General features: G+C 44.2%; 1 non-coding gene across 1 annotated transcript; it reads right to left on the bottom strand.

The window, feature by feature from the left end:
* Nucleotides 1–17,416: 17,416 nt before the first annotated feature.
* On the bottom strand, nt 17,417–17,489 carry TRNAE-CUC. The gene has a single exon. It is a non-coding gene; the product is annotated as a tRNA-Glu (tRNA).
* Between the last annotated feature and the right edge of the window lie 574 nt (nt 17,490–18,063).

Genomic DNA, 18,063 nt, shown 5'->3' on the forward strand with positions numbered 1-18,063 from the left:
GCCACCAGGGAAGCCCCAGTATTTTTAAAATTAATTAATTAATTTTTATTTTTGGCTGCGTTGGGTCTTCGTTGCTGCGCAGCCTTTCTCTAGTTGCAGCGAGCGGGGGCTACTCTTTGTTTTGGTGCGCGGGCTTCTCATTGCGGTGTCTTCTCTTGTTGAGGAGCACGGGCTCTAGGCGTGCGGGCTTCAGTAGTTGTGGCTCGCGGGCTCTAGAGCACAGGCTCCGTAGTCGTGGTGCACGGGCTTAGTAGCTCCGCGACATGTGGGATCTTCCCAGACCAGGGATTAAACCCGTGTCCCCTGCATTGGCAGTTGGATTCTTAACCACTGTGCCACCAGGGAAGCCCCTTTTTGTTGTTGTTGTTGTCCTATGCACATTTAACGTATAGGAATTCAAGGCTACAATTGGCACTAAGAGAAGTTTACTTATTGTGTGGGCCCTGGTTGTATTTGTCCTCAGCTTCATTCCTCACTTTTTATCGGCTCTATGTCTTTGGCAAGGGGACTGACCCCCACGGGCTGCAGCTGACTCCCTCATACGCTGGCTGGTAGCTGTGTTCCACCAATGAGAGGAGCTAGTAGGAGACTAGAGGGCAGGAAGAAGGAGAGACCAGGGCATTTCTCCCTCTCCTTCTCTTCTTGGGTGGCATCTCCTTTATGGTTCCACTTCCTGCTAAGCTGGCCCACCTTGTTCCAGTTTAACTCCAGTGATCCCAGCCCCTGGGCCCTGGTTACACCTCCTCTTTCTGTTTTCCTCCGTCCAAGGGGTGGTAGAGGCTTCCAGAAATTGGGAACCTCTTGGAGGCTTCACTGTCTTTTGTTTGGTTTCTCAACTCTCATCTTCTGAGCATTTCTATCACCTATGTAACTAATTCCCTATATTTAAGCCCCTCTATTTGAATACCTAGAGTGGTTTCTCTTTTCCTGGTGAAATTCTGACTATTGCAACTAAACACTTGGCAAAAGACAGAGGGAGAGAATAAGAATCTAAACAGGTTGGGCAACTCCACTAGCCATTCGTCTCAACGAGCCAGTGCCCTCGAGTGAGGGTGAGTGGGAGACATGAGCCCTTCAGTCAGGCTCCGGACCTTAGCCGCCCCCATTGGGCTTAAAGTTGTAGAGGGTTTTGGTACATCCAGGCCTCTAAAGGCAATCTAACTTATTTATATAGACACCAAACCATGTGTTCCATACTTTGTGGTCGGGAGATGTTAAGCAGATGTGATTTGTCCTTCCCTGATGACTACAGATCACCACCCTCCCTGCCCCCACTGCCATGCAAGATAAAGCTCTGCTGAGAATCACAGGACAACATGAGGATCAAATAAAATAGTGTGAGTGAAAGCTCATTATAAACTGTAAAGTTTAAAACAAATATAGGGCATTATTATTACTTATATTCCAAGGCCAGGTCTTCCAGGAAAAATGCAACTTAACACCACCTTTTTATGGGACTTAAGAAATTACTTTGGAGATTGTTCTAGGGTCCTTCATTGTTTTAAAGAAATGTTCTACAGGGGAGACAAGGAGAGGGCATTTAACCTAAGTTAACAGTTTTGAGACAAAAAAAACCAAAGGGGCTTCCCTGGTGGCACAGTGGTTAAGAATCCGCCTGCCAATACAGGGGACATGGGTTCGATCCCTGGTCTGGGAAGATCCCACATGCTGCAGAGCAACTGGGCCCATGCGCCACAGCTACTGAGCCTGTGCTCTAGAGCCCATGGGCCACAACTACTGCGCCCGCGTGCCCCAACTACTGAAGCCTGCGTGCCTAGAGCCTGTGCTCCGCAACAAGAGAAGCCCGCGCACCACAACAAAGAGTAGCCCCCGCTCACTGCAACTAGAGAAAGCCCGCGCGCAGCAACGAAGACCCAAAGCAGACCAAAAAAAAAAAAAAAAATCTAAGAGTGATGTTCTTTTCTCTTCTATAAAATTCATTGGAATTTACAGAATCATTCAAAGGCCACATTGCTCTTTGTCTTGGAGGTGAAATTGGTTTGGGGATAAGTATGAAATTTTTGCCTTTACCTTGCTAAGTGCTCAATGCCAAATGAATGTTTCTTAGTATTTTCTTACATCCTCCTTCTCCAATTAACCCTAAACTTAAATTAGAAAAGGAAAAGAAGTTTAAATTCCATTTTCCTCTTTTCCAAGTCAGAAAGGTGACTTTTGACAACCACAGGGTTTTCACATTCCTGCACTAAATCATAAATTATACTAATGTGAACTAGACCCCTACAAATTTCTTCCTCTGAAAATACAGATCGCATGGGCACCTGTTTTGAACAAGTAAACATTTTTTCCTAAGTTTTTGTTCAAATCTTTAAATTGCTTTACTGGCTTCTCTTTTAGGGCCAAAGACTGAAACTTCTTTTTGATTCTAAGAGGTAATGAAGCTAATGAAACATTCATCCTAGCTGGCCTGTCGGTTACTAATTTCCATTTTACAGAATAATAATAATGATGACAATAAGCCCCATAAGATTGCTGTCTTGGCTTTCTTAAATTAGAATTGAGAAGGAGTTGCTACCCAAACATCATAAAATGTGTTCCCGGGATGCTGCATGTGAAAAATTTGTCTCTCTGGTGACACATACCCGGCTGGACCCAGAGAGTGATGAAATACCCTTCTTCTTGCCTGATCTTTGTTTTGGCTGCTAACTCAGCAATAGATCTGAATTTCTGTGTAGGTTTTCAGCTTTTAGATTATTCCAAGCGTCTCCAAAAATGTAATAAAGAGCTTCAAATCAATTTTTTGAATAGTCTGAAATGCAGTTTTTTCAATTGAGACAAGCATTGATGGATGTTGCTAGATTCCTGCCAGCGTGTGGGGGGATGGGGAGGGCAGTAGGGTGGGGCTGGGGAGGGATGGAGAAGGATGGCGAGGGACAAGAGGGATTTGTTTTACGTTACACAGGGCTGAAGTCTTATAGTACATGCCATGTAATCAGGCTAAGGACAAATAATCCCCATGAATAAATTTACAGCGAATTGACCTACATTTCACATTAGATAAAGCACACTTAAGCCATTAAATGAATTTCTCCCTCTGGTTCATTAGTTATCAGCATGCTCTGATCCTTTATCCATTTGTCTTATAACTCAAGAAAGCTGAATATGGGAAAAAGAAACTAAATCATTGCATCCATCCCTTTACCCGGCCAGGACATGTTCCCCATAGAGGAATTATTACAATGTTGGGGATTGACTGGTTCTCCTCTTGATCTTGGCTAAAAGACCGAGAAGCTACCCTTGACGTATTGGCCTTATGGCACTCTGCTAAGCACTGCGCACGTTAGCAATGATGTGCGCATGCTCGCATTTACCCCGGAGTTCTAGTGCTAAAAGCTGAGATTCAGCATTTTGAGAGCCCTTGAGAATGGATCTAGTGACAATCCTGAGCATCAGAGCTGATGATTAAAGAGGTTGGCCTTAAAAAATTCTCACTTGAAGCTCAAACACCTTCTCTTTCCTCTCTGAAGCTACTCATTGAGTAAAGGTGGTGTAGAGAGGAACAATGTAGGGCTGCCTCGGGTAATATTTACCACACCAAGTGGACCTATTTTTTTTTTTAATTGAAGTATAGCTGATTTACAATATTGTATTAGTTTCAGGTGTACAGCAAAGTGATTCAGTTATACATATATATGTATATATCCATATTCTTTTTTTCGATTCTTTTCCATTATAGGTTATTACAAGATACTGAATATAGTTCCCTGTGCTATACAGTAAATCCTTGTCATTTATCTATTTTATATATGGTAGTGTGCATCTGTTAATCCCATGCTCCCTATTTATAACCCCCCGCTTCCTCTTCAGTAACCGTAAGTTTGTTTTCTATGTCTGTAAGTCTGTTTATGTTTTGTAACTAAGTTCACTTGTACTATTTTTTAGATTCCACATATAAGTGATATCATATAATATTTGTCTTTGTCTGACTTACTTCACTTAGTATGATAATCTCTAGGTCCATCCATGTTGCTACAAATGGCATTATTTCATTCTTTTTTATATGAGTAATTTCCATATATATATATATATATATATATATATATTCTCACACCTTCTTCATCCATTCATCTGTTGATGGACACTTAGGTGGCTTCCATGTCTTGTCTATTGTAAATAGTGCTACTATGAACATTGGGGGCATAGTATCTTTTCGAATTAGAGCTTTTGCCCTTTCTGGATATATACCCAGGAGTGGGATTGCTGGATCATATGGTAACTCTATTTTTAGTCTTCTAAGGAACCTCTGTACTGTTCTCCATAGTGGCTGCACCAATTTACATTCCCATCAACAGTGTAGGAGGGGTCCAAGTGGACATATCTTTTTTTAAGTGGCCTTATTTTATTTTATTATTTTTTTTACATCTTTATTGGAGTATAATTGCTTTACAATGTTGTGTTAGTTTCTGCTGTACAACAAAGTGAATCAGCTATGTATACGTATATCCCCATATCCCCTCCCTCTTGAGCCTCCCTCCCACCCTCCCTATCCCACATCTCTAGGTCAGCAAGTGGACCTATTTTTAAACAGCATTATCCTTCTTGGTGAGGAACTCATGGTATTTCATGAAGTTGCTGGTCTGGCTTTGGAAAGTCTGAGAGACAAATCAACACGAACATTAGCAGCTGAGGGCATACATACATACATACAGTAATGCTCTAGGGTAGAGACAGGAGCTCTGCAAAGAGAAAAACAGGAAACCAACATAAACAAGACTCATTATGTGTCATCAGTGGCTGCCCTCAGAGTTCATGGGATCTTAGTTGTCATTAGTTAGAGGTATAAACAATGGAAGGAAGGAGGTACAGCGGGAAGACCAAACCTATGATATTTGTCCATAATTTTAGCTGCTACTGTAAGAGGTACATAGGCAAAGTAGAGCATGTTCAGAAGTGACTAATACAAGAGATGCCATATAAAAATTTGATTCTATTTAAATAACATAGGCTAAGACAAGTCTGGAGCTGGGGAATAGAGATACAGAGATGAATGACACCCTCCCTGCCCTGAAGGAGATCACAGCTACTAATGGCTGAAAAAACTGAAGATTGGTAGTTAGGTAAAAGGAAGACCCTAGGTGCTCAAATTCTTGAAAAATCATCGTCTAGAAGAGGGATTAGTTCTGTTCTCTGTGTTACTAAGGGTAGAATTAAATCCACTGGGTGGACGGGACTTCTCTGGCAGTCCAGTGGTTAGGATGCTTCCACTGCTAGGGGCACGGGTTCGATCCCTGGTTGGGGAACTTGGATCCTGCATGCTGCACGGTACAGCCGAAAAAAAAAAAAAAAAAAAACAATGGGTGAAAGTTCATTTTAGCTCAGTATGACAATATCAGGTTGACATTTTTAACAGTGAGGGGTATCTAAAGGGACAACAGCCTGAAGAAATTGTGAGGTCCAGGTTCTTACGTGTTTTAGAATAGGCCTGATGATCTGTTGGCAGGAATGTAGGGGTAGTGAAGGTACTCATTCACTATTTACCCTACTATGAACCAGTACACCAGGTACCCTACTATGTCCCAAATTTTATGGATATACTGGTGAACAAAACCAAAGATCCTTTTCTCAAGGAACTTGTGCCTAGTGGGAAGAGACAAATATGAGTTGAATAATCACAAAAATACATGTAGAACTGTAACTGGGAAAAGCATTTGGATGGAAAGGCACATGGCATTACAAGAGCAGGTAAAAGAGCGCTTGGCCTTGTTGGGAAGGTCAGGGAAGACTCTGATGAGAAACTCTCAACTGAGCTGAGATCCAAAGGGTGAGTGGGGGTAGAGAAGGTCAGTTCAGGAAGGAGAACAGATGGTGCAGGGTCCTATGGTGGGAAGAAACCACTCAGATGATGCAGTTTCTTGGTGACCTTTAAGGTCCTTTTCTTTTTAAAAAATTTATTTATTTATTGAATGGGTAATATGTTTTGAAATTTTGAAACAAAATTCAAAAGTAGGAAAGGGGGGTCTTCCCTACTGGTGCAGTGGTTAAGAATCCGCTTGCCAATGAAGCAGACATGGGTTCGAGCCCTGGTCCAGGAAGATACCACATGCCACAGAGCAACTAAGCCCGTGCGCCACAACTATTGAGCCTGCCCTTTAGAGCCCGTGAGCCACAACTACAGAGCCTGTGAGCCACAACTACTGAGCCCATGTGCCACAACTACTGAAGCCCACGTGCCTAGAGCCCGTGCTCTGCAACAAGAGAAACCACCACAATGAGAAGCACGCACACTGCAACAAAGAGTAGCCCCCGTGCGCCGCAACTAGAGAAAGCCCGCACACGGCAACGAAGACCCAACGCAGCCATAAATAAATAAATAAATAAATAAATAAATATTTTTTTTAAAAAGTAGGAAAGGGTATGGAGTGAAAATAAGTCTCTCTTTCTGCTCTTGACTTGCCAGAGACAGTAACTGTCACAGGTTTTTCTGATCCTTCTGGAGGTATTAGACGCATCAACCAATATTCCCTTTTTTTGCCTCCACAAAGTTGTAGCTCTCTATACACCATTCAGCATCTTGCTTTATTCTCCAAATAGATCTTGAGGCTTGAGAGAGCCTCCTTTAGAGCTACTTTGCAGCTTTTTTTAGTAGCCATTTTTACAGCAATCCATCAGAGGAAGTACCATAGGTTATTTAACCTCTTCTTTACTGAACCCATTTGGGAAGATGGCAAGCAATGTAGCAATCAATATTCTTGTATGTACATAATTTTGCACATTTTTACTCTATTCGTAATGCAGATTTTTGTTTTATTCCTTAAAAAATCTTTCATTTCTCTTCCAATGACAAAAGTAATACATGCTTATAGGGAAATATTTAAACATTGCAGAAATACGTCACGCAGAATGTGAAAGTACCCAAGAATTCCACCCTCCATAAATAACCACTATGATTATTAGCTTTCCTAGATGATTTCTAATCTAGAGTAACTGAAAAAGGGACATGGCACAAAGATCAGATAGTAGATGCCAGAAAATCTCTGTGTTTTGGGGTGCCTATGGGAGAGACGTTGCCAGATAGGACTGATGCATTCCTCTATAATATTAAGGGTTTGTAATCTGGCTGGGCTCCATGGATGGCTTTGGAATGAGGATTAATTTATCAACATAGGTGATTTTCCAAAGAAGAGGTTTATAGCTTTCATCAGATTCTCAAAGGGATGTATGACCATTAAAAGTGAAGAGCGGGCTTCCCTGGTGGCGCAGTGGTTGAGAATCTGCGTGCCAATGCAGGGGACACGGGTTCGAGCCCTGGTCTGGGAAGATCCCACATGCCACGGAGTGACTAGGTCCGTGAGCCACAATTGCTGAGCCTGCACGTCTGGAGCCTATGCTCCGCAACAAGAGAGGCCGCAATAGTGAGAGGCCCGTGCACCGCGATGAAGAGTGGCCCCCGCTCGCCGCAACTAGAGAAAGCCCTCGCATAGAAACGAAGACCCAGCACAGCCATAAATAAATAAATAAATAAATAAATAAATAAAATTTAAAAAAAAAAAAAGTGAAGAGCGTCCCCCAGTAGAGAGAGGCCGTCGGGTAAGTTTCATTCTTGCTTAAGAACGATGTTAATCTTGGCAGGGGACTCTTCTAAGAGTTCCTAAATTCTTAGAGAATCTGGACAAATTATTTAGCCTCATCTATAAAATAGGGATAATAATAATAGTAATTCTTAGGGTGACTGTGAGGATGAAATAAGTTAATGTTTATAAGCACTTAGAAAAGTCTCTGTCAAATAACAAGACTTACATACATGTTCATAAATCAACTTTAGTTCCCATGTCCCCTGCCTTCCCAACCTCAACAAGAAAACCAAGGTCCGCAAGTAAAGAACAGCAGACTGTCGACAAGCAGCCCAGACCTCCTGAATAATTTCTACTACCGAATCTTCCCCAGGGCAGCATGGTATCCCTATCCAGGGATCAAAATGTATCTAGGTCATCTGAGGAAGTAGCTAGGCAAGAGGGCGTTGAAGCACTGCGATAAAACTCGATGTTAATTTTGCAGCTAGTAAGGATAGTCTTTTACCATAAAAATGCAAATTATGTGGGATAGATATAGACATACGTATACACATACATTCATAGCTATGCCATTTTTCCATAAGAAATTATTTAATTTTCAGCTGAGGGAATTTTTCTTTTTCTTGAAGAGCAAGAGAATAAACTACCTCTAAATTAAAATATCTGAAAACTCACAGGATACGGAACCAGCAAGAATTATGATTGCTTCACTCTTTCCTCACCACTACTGCCTTGACAAAAAAATAAATAAAACACACACACACAGATATAGGTATTATTTTACTTACAGAATAATGCAGTTGAATTGTGTTGTCTAGAAGGCACTTTAAATATTCCAGAGGCTTGAGGACTGTTGAAAAAGCACCTGCACACTGGAATCCCAGATCCTTTCTTTTTCTCCTTCTGTTTCACGATGCAGTGCAGTAGGGTCCCAGCCTGACTAAACTTTAGGCAGGGGAATGAACCCAGTTCTGTCTCCCAAGTACTTACTGATCACCTAGACTGTGCCAGGAATCTTGCATAAAGCAAAGAGAAATCAGATGGAGTCTCTGCTTCTGTTAGCTTACCTATAAAACAAGATGCTTGAATTAGGTGATTAAGTCATCTTTTCCCAGTTCTGAGTTCTGTGATTCTTGTGATGTTGAAGTAAAATCAAGCAGTTGTTTGCAACCAAAAATTCTTCAGAAGTACTTATCAATAGCCTTCTTATGGTCAAATTGCTATATAAATTCCATCCCCTCAAGGTGCTCCCTCCAGCACTTGAATCATTAATAATGTATCATTCTTACTAACAGCATATCATTAATAACGATGTACTATTTGTACAGGGCTCCGTAGCACCAAGAACTCTTCACAACTGAGGGTCAGAGAGCACTGGTAATCTCAGCCCTATTTTTACAGGTAAGGAAACTGAGGCTGAGAGAGTTGGAGGGGGCAGAAAAAGTGCTTGAACCGGTGAAGGCTCCTTCTGCCCACACTGCCTCTCTACTTACGAAATGCTACTGTCCTTGCTGTGTGTCCAACTCATCCCTGCCTTCCTCACAGGCAGAGCCAGCCCTTCGTGTTTCCTTTATGGTACCCACGCACCTTGTCCACATCTAGCGGACATCTGCTTCACTCTGGTGCAGGCCACATCCCACGTCTGTTTGCTGAGCTTGGGAGGCTGCTCTTGGGTGGATCTGGGCTCTGTGGACAGGCCTAAGAATAAGCAGTTAAAAAACGGTCCCACTTGCCTGTTTCCCTGGGCCCGAGCCTCCTGCAACGGCAGCTCTCTTCCCTAGGCCGGAAGCAGGAGCCCCGAGCTTGGTCCATGTTATCCCAGCATCAGCAGGCCCTGAATTGTTCATTTGAGACTCCCTGGAGAAAGCCTGTTATCAGCTGAACTTGTTCTCTTTAAGGTTTTGATCTCAGTAAAGATGAATGAGTCATTTTAAGTGCTTCTGTGTGAGGCTTGGAGAGACATGTAGCCAAGGCCGCAGGGCTAGCCCCTCACCTAATCGTCCAGGAAGAGCTCCCGTAGGGACCCACCTGACGCCAGTCCCCGAGGGACATTCCCAAGAATAATGATAATAAAATGTGCTTGTTTATTTTGTTTATGGCAGTGGGACTATTTTTCAAAGCACAGCCCACTCAAACAGGTTGGGGCAGGCATGACTGAGAGAAGAGAGGATTAGGGCTGGGAACTCAGGGTCCATGGTGCTATTAAGTTGCAAAGGTCAGACTGGAATGCAAATCTCCAAACGCCAGGCCCTGTGGTCTCCACATTCTTGCAGCCTTAGACCGCCCTGTAGAGCTGGCCAGGTTTATCTTGGAGACTCTCCCTGCCCTTTAGGCGATCCAGTGCACTGCAGTAGTCAGCCAGGAAACCCCAGCCTCATCGTCAAGCTGACACCTGCCTCCCCTCCGTGAAAGGCACATGTTCTGAAATTGCCCTTTTCTCCATCACCTCGTCCAATCCCTCACTGTCTTTCTAAATAGATCACAGGTCAAAGGGGAAAGTAATGGAATGTACTACATTTGCATATAGATGTGAATTAACAAATAGTTATTTAATGTGCACATCACATTAAATACTTTGGAATCCCCAAACATAGGCTTCTGGGAGAGTACAAGTTCAAGAGCTATTGCTGAGTGCACGAAATACGTTATAAGGTATCTGCTTACCTCTTAAACTCCATCCTTGGGACTTCCCTGGTGGTCCAGCGGTTAAGGCTCTGTGCTCCCAATGCAGGGGGCCTGGGTTCGACCTTTAATCTTCCTCAGAGGGACGTTGATTTTCCCTAGGGTGCCAACATTTTAAAATGTTTTTTTCTTAAAACACCTTTAAGCACATCTGAGGTAAGGAATAGGTGAGTCAGGAGTGATAGTAAGAAATGGGGCAGATGGTTGGAGTAAAATGAGGCTCTCACAGCCTGGACCTGGACAGATTCTGTCGGTGCAAGAGGCTGTCTCTGAGGAAGGCGAGGAATCACACGGAACCTGGTGAACCACCATCTGTGGCTCAGAATCTTTGGTGATACAGTTTCAGTCTTGCTGCAGTGGGCATGTCTGCCGCCAGATGAGCTTGGTTTAGAGAAGCCCCACCAGGTCCTCCGGTGAGGCCTGCGCTCAGGCCATGCCCCGACCTCCAGAGCCCTCCAGGTCCATGCCCTCCCCATCCTCACCTCGCCTCACCTCTGCCCTGCAGGTGAGGACTGTTGGCATCTTCAGAGCATCTGAGAGCCCACAGCTGAGAATGAAGAGTATGCCTCCCTTCCCCAACAGCCGTCCTGTTGGCCTCTTTGCTCCCGCCTCTGGTTCAAGAGCCTGTTAAGATCAAGTTTCCTTTTGGTGATAGAGGCTCTTCCTCTCAGTTTTGTTGAGCGTTTGTGTTTTTTTTGTTTTTTTGTTTTTGTTTTTTTTAACATCTTTATTGGAGTATAATTGCTTTACAATGGTGTGTTAGTTTCTGCTTTATAACAAAGGTGGAAAACAAAGTCAGCGTCCCCTTTTGTGATTCTCCTGAAGGCGCATCACGATTTAAGCCTCTGCAGCTGACTCTTGTTTGCACCAAGATTCTAGAGTCACCACCACAGTGTGTCCTAGAGGGGTGCTTCTCAGATGCTGGAGTGCTCCAGGATTGCCCCAGGGTGTTTGTTAAACACACGTATTCCTGGGCTGCTCCCCACACCTGCTGAATCACAATCTCTGCATGGTGGGACCCAGGTTTGTATATTTGTAAACTAGCTGCCCAGGGGGTTCTGTTGTGTAACCGAGGTCAAACCAATGACTTACAGGGGGCGAAAATGTGGGCTCTGGGTGGGAGGCCTGGGCTGTAATCCTGCTCTGCTGAGCGACTTTGGGGGAGTTACTTAACTGATCTGTGCCTCAGTTTTCTCGTCTATGAATTGGGGATGATAGTACCTCCCTGAGGGATCATTAAAAGGGATGAAAAAGGAAATGTGTGCAAATTGTTTATAGAACAGCGCCTTCACACAAGGGCTTAGTAAAATTATTCTCAAGCCCCCAACTGGAGGAGCAGGAGCTCTCAGGGTCCTACATGCTGTGTCTCTAACCCCAGAGTCTACCCTTAACCTCCACGGTCCTCTGGGCAGGCACCTGTGTCTTCTTGAAGCATCTGACCAGTGAGCCACGCTGCAGGATGTCCCCTGCTTGTACTCTCCATTCTTTCTTTCCAGTCTCCCCATGCAGCCTCTGCGCTCTTGTCAGTGTGACACAGTACTTGACATAGACTCTGAGTGAGGCTGAACTCTTGCTGGCTGTGTGATCTTGGCCAAGTTAGTTAGCCTCTCTGGGGTTCAGTTTCCTCATCTATAAAATCAGACTCAGAAGGCAACCCAGTCATGGGGTTATTGTGAAGACTGTGTACAGGGCTTAGCTCGGTGCCAGCACTAGTCATTGATATATGACATCTCTATATTCATTTATAATGATTAGCCTACACCTTCATCATTTAGGGCAGCAGTTGGTAAACCACAGCTTGTGTGCGAAATCTGGCCCACCACATATTTTTGCATGGCCTGTGAAGATGAGACAGTTTTTACATTTTTAAATGGTTGAAAAAAATTTAAAGAATAATAATATTTCCTGACGCATGAAAATTATATGCAACACAAATTTCAGTGTCCAAAAATAAAGTCTTATTGAAATACACCATGCTCATTCGTTTGTATATTATCTGTGGTTACTTTCACTCTACAACAGCAGAGCTGGGTAGTTGTAGAGACCTTATGGCTGGCAAAGCCAGAAATATTTACCCTCTGATCCTTTACACAAAATGTTGGCCAATCCCTGTTTTAGGGAATAAAGGGCTTATTCCAATGCTTCTGCATAGCCCTAGCCTGGGCTGTAAGTAAGGAGGAACCCTCTGAACTTGAGCCGCTGGCAGTAAAGAAGAAGCAGTAAGGCTCCCATGTAATTGCCGACCACGTTCGAAGGAGCGGTTATGGGGTGTCGCTGCAATGTCGTCTTGGACAGTGAGGCAGCTCACAAAGAAAGTGTGGGCAGAAAAGGTAAATAGAAGGTCAGGTTGTTAGCTGGAATTCAGAGACACTCACCGACCATACTCTCCCAGGACACACACTTCATCACCCGGCTTCCAGAACTTCTCAGCCTGCCTTGCATCTAGTGGGGCCATGTGATTAACCCCTGGACAAGGACCTGTAAGCACAAGAGCTGTACCAGTTTCCAGAACACTTCCTTAAAAATAGCTAGCACATGTTCTTCACTCCTTCTTGGCTCTCTCTTTTACCCTGTTGCCTGGGAGATGGCTGGAGTTCTAGCATCCCTGTTGGACTATGAAGATAAGGACCACATCCTAGGGATGGTGGAACAGTGATCCGGAAGCAGGCGGTATCCCGGGGACTTTGAGGAACAAGGTCCCCACTCCAGGCCTGAATTGCTTACCTCCAGACTTTTACAAGGAGAAGAAAAAAACTTCTGTTTGCTGAAGTCACTCTTATTTTGGAATTCTTATCGTGAGTCAAATTTAATCCTGATACAGTCCTTAAGGTGTCTTTTGGTGATAACTTCCTCTTTTCTGCCGGTGATTCTTGACCTTCATTTTAATAGACTTTCCCTGTGTCCTAGTGTGGGGAGCTCTGGAGGGGGAGACAGCTATCCCTGGTGATTGAGGAGGTGGGGCAGGAGGGCAGGGACCAGTGCAGGCTTGCTAAGGGCCCTTCACCTTAGCTGATTTCTGTGCTTACCTCCCTCAGCCTGGGAAAATGATGGCAGTTCCTTCCCACAGCTTAGCATCGAGCTGGGCACATGCAAAGAGGTTTTAATTTATTTTTATTTTTTATTTCTTAAGCCAGCTATTTGCATTTTCATCATTTATCCTCTGATAGTTACCCAAGTACTGAAGGCAAGCCTTGCCTTATATGATGGGTCACTTCCACCCCTACTTTAAAACTTGTTTTGCCCAACGTCTCACATTGCCTGTAAAGCAAAGAGCAACATCTTTAGTCCAGCCATAAACCCCTTCACCATCTGGCTGTAGCCAACCTCTTCATTTCATCCCCTACCTCTCAGAAAAGTGGAAGTGCAGCCGCTGTGAGGTACTTTAATAAAATGTCACCCTTCCAGCAGCATCCTGTTCCACAGGGTATTGTACATATTGGCCACTAGAGGGACACTTCTCAGGGTTGAAAACGAGAGAGAGAGAGTGTGTGTGTGTGTGTGTGTGTGTGTGTGTGTGTTTGAGTAGAGGGTGGGCTTCAGGGCTTCATTAGCAGCTTCCTCACCCAAGACCAGGTGGTAGAAGATGCTGACCTGGATTGGGGCCTTGAGTATTAACTCAGGCAGATTGGATCAAGCCCTGGGGGCCAGGAGGAAGTGGAAGAGGGAACACTGGAAAATCTGGCCCAGACCTGCCTTGCTGTCCTAACACTCTCTACAAATCCAGGCACTGAATAAACTAGGATACACATTTTTTGAATTAGGACTCAATTCCTTTACTTTCTGAACTCAGGAATCAAATAGATTTAGATATCACAGTATCCCTCTCTATCTCAACGCACTTTCCAAACTCAGGAATCAAATGGATTAGAATGGTGAGGGATATTTACACTTGATACTTTAGGAGAAAAAAATACATTGGGAAGTAAGATAAAATATTTTCCACTTGATACCCAATGAGTCAGTATTTAATAAAAATATAATTATTAGGCTTATAGAACTAAATTTATTTCTGGAGTCATGTTTATTAAAAGATTGCATTTTTTAGGCTGCATGTTTTATTCTCTAGAACCAGAATGATGACAAGATGCTTTATAACTGTCATTGTTTTCATGGCCACATGTTGGCTGCTCTAGATTCAAGTTCAATTTCCTCAAAAGATGTTCAAGACCCTCCAAAATATTCCCCATGTTTTCCTATCCAGCTAAGCCATGTCACTGCCTACCCACATATGTCTGTTCACTTGTCCCCTGGGCTATCCGTCCCGTGCTGGGAACTCACCTCTCCCGCTCCTTTGTCTTCCAAATATAATCCCTTCTTTAAGGAGAAACATTGTTCTTCTGAACTGTAACCCTCAGAATGGATACCTAACACTGTAGAATTTACTCCACCTATTTGCTTTCCCAAGGTGCATGCACGTAAGCCTCCTTCCGTAACAAAACCATGAGCTACTTAAAGGTGAGGACTGGGCCGTTTCTTTCTTTCCTTTCCTTTTGTTTCTTACTTCTTTATCCAGGGTCAGGTCAGTAACAAGTATGTCGGGATCCCTGCTAAATGCGTCACTTGTTCAAAGACAGACATTCAACTTAGAAGTGCACCAGGACCAAAGGGGTACCAGAGATAATAAAACTCCGTAAAATGCAATTTCCTGTTTTGTGTAATGCCAGAGTCAAAGATTTCTACCATATCTCCTAGGAAATATAGAATGAATCGAAACTGAAAAAAGGTAAGGAAGCTGAACTGAAAGGCTGCTAAGGACACAAAAACAAAGCACGAGTTTTCCTGGCTGCAGACCGCGCCCCCCTCCCCTGGTGACCAGTGGTAGAGAAAGGCCAGCCTTCCCCAAGTTCAGAGCAGTGGATGAGCCCAGAGCCTGCCCCACCTGTGCGGGTGTGGCCTCTCATTCCATGCTTTCCTCTGGCTTCTGTTAACATTTGAACCCTCTGCAGGTGAGAGGCTAACTGGAGGGTGCTCTCCGGAGCTGCCAAGGCAAAGGGCCAAAGACCAGAGAGCAGGTCCTGTGTGCAGAGTGGCACTCCGTGGCTTTGCATGGGCGCCGGCGGCAGCAGCGGCGGGGGCAGCGTCCAGACTGCATCTCTCAGACTGTCCTGCCAGCTGCTCTTGGTGGTAGTCTGCCTCTGAGAAGCACCGGCAGGAGCCAAAAGCAGGAGAAGAAACCGGCCTGCATCATCTCTTGCCCTGGGTGGGGCCTCTGGCAGCATTAGCAGCGGCGAGCAGGGTGGTGAGCAGCCCCGTCAGCGGCAGCGAGCGGCAAGGAGTCCAGCAGGCCAACAGCAGTGAGGGCTGGTGGGCTCCAGCATCCTGATGTCTGGGTCATCCCTCCTCCCTGTGTTCCCCCTACCCCTTCAATATCTTTGCAACCAGCTCTCTGCCTAAAATATGCAGAGCAGGTACTGATTTCCCACCTAGACTTTGCTAATACAGATGTCAGATTAAACAGTCCAAAACCTGGATGCTGTGGACAGGACAAAGGGCACAGGTGTAGACCCAAACAGGGCAGAAAAGTGAGGAAGTGCAAGGTGGAAGGCATACTGGACCAGGAGGACAGACACCTGAAAGAAGTTTCCTCTGCTGTTCACAGGCCAGTGAGCGAGCACTGGATGGTCAGCCAGGTGTCGGATCAGCCCGAGTGTAATATCAGGGACTATTCCGAGAAGAGGTTCAGAAGGAGGAGGGAGGAATGGAGAGGACACAGAGACAGCGGGTGAAAGAGAGGGGCTGCTAAGAGGCAAAGGGGTGGCCAGATTCCCAAAGACACTGCCATTTCACTGCATGGCTTAGAGCTGGCCTCGTAGCATAGAGTGATGAGAAAATTGGCTTTCAGGCTGAAGACCACACATTGGAGTTAAGGTGGATTTGATAATACACTCTACTTTGATAATATCTTAAAGTGGATTTGATGAGACTTTAAGAAATCCAGACCTTGTTTGGGCTGTAAGTTTGGTGTTACCCCGATAGAAGTTCTTTCCTTTCTCAGTGTTTCTCAGTCCCTAGGTTGGACTTGCTTCTAACAAATAACATGCTGTAAAGGTGGTGGGATGTCAACTCCAAGAAGAGGTTACAATAGGCTGTGATTTCTGTCTTGCTAGTGCTGTCTCTCTTTGGCTCTTCTCACTTGCTGGTTCTAACGCCGTTGTGAGCTGCCCAATGGTGAGGCCCACGTGACAGGAAACTGAAGGTGGCCACCGACCAACAGCCCACAGGGAACTGAATCTTTCTAACAGCCTCATGAAGAGATACCCTCCCAGCTGAATCCTGAAAAGTCTGCAGCCTCAGCTGACATCTTGATTATAGAGGACCCAGCGAAGCCACACCCAGATTCCTGACACACAGAAACCATGCAATAATAAATGTTGTTGTAAACCTCTGAGTTGTGGGGTAATTTGTTACACAGCTTAGACAGCTGATACAGATACTCTACCCTGAGTCTAATGAAGATGAGGGCTTCTTGCCCCTTCCCCCTCTATCTGCAGATCCAGAGCATGGGCCCCATTCAGCAGTGGATGGACAGAGACAGATGACCAATGACTCACTTGAAGACTGACCCCAAAGAGAGGCAGGATGCTTTGAAAGGAGGAGAAGCATAGGAAATAAATAAAGTAAGATGGAGCAGTGGGGGTGCAGGGAAGGGGAAAGTGGAGGAGACGTTTCAGGAGGAAGTGTCCCTGACAGCTGAGAGCTAGGCTTAAACCTGTTAGAGGGGCTGGGGTAGAGGTGAGCATTCATCAGGCCTGAATCTCAGCCACAAATCTCTCTATATAGAGAGAAAAGTCTAAAAGGGTATATGCCAGTCTCTTCACAGTGGAGACCTCTGGCAGATGGGATTAGAGAGGACCTTTTTCTTTCTACTTTGTGTATTTCCATCTTGGTTAATGATTTTAAAAGTTCTTATACTATTTTTATAATCACAAAAATGATATTATTGAAACTATAGAAACCCCTTGAAATTTTGATTTGGATTGCATTAAATCTATACATTAATTTGATAAAGACTTATCTCTAGAATAATTTATCTTCTCATCCTATACATGGTATACAGTGTTACTTTTATTTGTTTTATTTTTTTTGTATTTATTTATTTATTTGGCTGCGCCAGGTCTTAGTTGTGGCATGCAGGATTTTCCTTGTGGCACGCAGGATCTTTAGTTGTGGCATGTGGGCTCTTAGTTGCGGCATGTGAAATCTAGTTCCCTGACCAGGGATCAAACCTGGGCCCCCTGCATTGAGAGTGCAGAGTCTTAGCCACTGGACCACCAGGGAGCTCCCCAGTGTTACTTTTATAGTTTCCAGTAACATTTGGTTACCCTGGCTTGTGCTGCGCGGGTGCATGTAAGAACAGAATAACTCTAAAATATATCAAGTGCCTTCTCTGTGTTGCCCATTGTTTATTCATAAACCTCACTTTAATACTAGGACTAGGAAATAGGTATTTATAGATGAGGAAACAGGCTCTGGACTTGCTGGGAACTGGGCTCCCAGTCTGGATCCAGATGAAACAGAATCATGAGTTTTCTCCAGGTTCCCTGTACTCTAAAGTACATAAACTGGGTGTAGACAAGAGGAACTGTATGATATCCATTACATAGTTCATGCAGCTCTTTGAGCAACTAATTACAACCTAGAATATACTACAAAAGCATACATTAGTATGAAGTTGTAAATTGTCCCTTAAAATATTAAAACTTAAGTTCATTCTAATGACTGTACTAGCCTATGTAAAATACTCATTTCAAGGATCCAGAATTTTAATCAGCATTAAAAGTAATCATCCTCAAGCACTTTCAGAATGTAACATAAATTTTTCCGTTTCACACACCAGTAATCATTTTTCTTT

The sequence above is a fragment of the Balaenoptera musculus genome, chromosome 2, assembly GCF_009873245.2.
Source record: "Balaenoptera musculus isolate JJ_BM4_2016_0621 chromosome 2, mBalMus1.pri.v3, whole genome shotgun sequence".
Lineage (NCBI taxonomy): Eukaryota > Metazoa > Chordata > Mammalia > Artiodactyla > Balaenopteridae > Balaenoptera > Balaenoptera musculus.